Genomic DNA, 1,959 nt, shown 5'->3' with positions numbered 1-1,959 from the left:
GATGACAGACTAAAGCTAGAGGCAACCAAATATATTCAGAGGTAGCAAATAGGCCATTCTGTTTAGGGCACAAAGTTCGATAAGTAATTATGAATACATAACTTTGGGAATGGATTATTGGTCCAATCTAGATGAAATATTTCTTCATAAATTCCATCATTCTGAATCCTTTTTTCCTAATAACAGATATTTCCATGCAATTATTAAGATTTGCTTATTGCAAATGTCTTATATCTATATACATCTAAAGGAACAATATCTACAGAGGTCAACATATGTAGTTAAGAGGAGTCTCTGCATAATGACTGAATGGGTCACTGTGAAGTGGTGCGGTATCGTCTTGGGATACAAGCAGATATGGAGAATGTTGGTAACAGAGATTTTTTTTTTTTTAAAGATCACAGGGAGAATTTCTGTAGATCATGCTGGGAGAAGGAAGGGATTTTTGCTCTAGAAGTTGTGTGAAGGGGACTAAAAGCAAAAGATCTTTAAAGGTGATTTTTATTAATTTATGTACAGGCTGGCACTGAAGTCTAAGTTACTAGTTATAATTAAACATGCCATTGATGCTGGGTTTATAGTTAAAGAAATCTCATATCAGGTTTTTAGTTCAATAGGAGACCCAGAATAGTGTACTTAAAAATGTTATGTCCTTCCACATAGCTGTTGCAGTCAAAAAGGAGCCCAGAGTGACAGTTTTCCTTGATTGTCACCGTTCTTTTTGCTGTAACTGATCTGCAACATTTTGGGAAAAGACAGTTTTGAAAAAAAAAATGTTATATCTTTTCTGTTAGCAAACATAATTTTATAAACTGGAACTTTTACCTGCTATAAAGTCTGAAACCAGTGGACTGTGACTAAAGTCATTAATCAAGAAAAAGGAGCTAGAATGCTTAAGAGAGAACAATGTGACTCCCTTGTTTAATTAATATACAGGCTTTCTTGTTTTATAAAAGGACAGTCCTGTAGATTTAAAAACCTTGTTATAATTTGATATCATTAAAAAAAAATTTCCACTTTCAGTGTAATTTTCTGAGAAGGAAAAAATGTCTGTATTATTAAGAAAAGTAGGAAGTGAAGAAACATGTGGGATTTTTAGGTCCAAATTATCTCTTATATTAGGAACTATCCTGATATTTTAAATTTGTTTTTGATATTTCCTCAAAGTGTCATATTCTTCAAGTATATGTATTTAAAGGCCATAAATATGTATATTCTAAGCACTTAGAATAAGTCAAATAGGCTTAGGCACCCAATATAAATCTTCTATTAAGCCATGAAATTTCAGACACACTCTCTAGGGTCTCTGAATATTTATCTCATCATTATGATAATGATAATATTTATACATTATATGTATAGGATTAAATGAGAATAAATGCAGAAGACAGAATGTTAATTGTAAAAAGTAGTTCCTTGATAAATAGTAACTCTAATTAGTGCTTTTATCATAATATTGATATTTATATTGAAAGAACCAGATTATTATACATGAATCCAATATGTCTTTTTGATGAAAAAGTACTTAACAGAGGTGTCTATAAAAAGGGCAGAAGTATCTGTGCTACCCCAAAGAATGTGTAGAAGACATTTCTGGTTTTCAGCTGACCAGAATCCATGAATTCAATGTCCAATGATAACGGTGTGGAGACACACCATCTCTCTTCCCCTGTGTTTAATACAGTAGGTTTGAACAGATTTCCTGCTGCCATCCCAGGGACATAGCATGACAGGACCCAAGCCTAGGCCCATTAGGATACTGCATTTGCACTTATTGCAATTATTGACTTAGGCTGAGTACTTAGACTAATTAGAGCCAATGAGATAACATTAAGCTTTAGTTGGAATATATGGGAGAGAAATTCTTGCTCATTCACATAGAATTTGAAACTAGAAATACAAGGTTAGGAAGTACTATAGTTTTCTTGCATCCACCAGTGGTTTTTCTGTCTGAGATAA

The 1,959-nt window shown here is 32.9% G+C and overlaps 1 non-coding gene across 1 annotated transcript; it reads left to right on the top strand.

The window, feature by feature from the left end:
* The first annotated feature begins 628 nt into the window (after nucleotides 1–628).
* Nucleotides 629–761, top strand: LOC150007118 (small nucleolar RNA SNORA16B/SNORA16A family). Its single transcript, XR_016512114.1, has one exon. It is a non-coding gene; the product is annotated as a small nucleolar RNA SNORA16B/SNORA16A family (small nucleolar RNA).
* The last annotated feature ends 1,198 nt before the right edge of the window (nucleotides 762–1,959 follow it).

Source organism: Furipterus horrens, unplaced genomic scaffold (assembly GCF_987537825.1).
Source record: "Furipterus horrens unplaced genomic scaffold, mFurHor1.1.pri manual_scaffold_6, whole genome shotgun sequence".
Taxonomy (NCBI): domain Eukaryota; kingdom Metazoa; phylum Chordata; class Mammalia; order Chiroptera; family Furipteridae; genus Furipterus; species Furipterus horrens.
The sequence above is the reverse complement of the archived record's forward strand: the minus strand, read 5'-3'. Positions and strand labels throughout refer to the sequence as shown.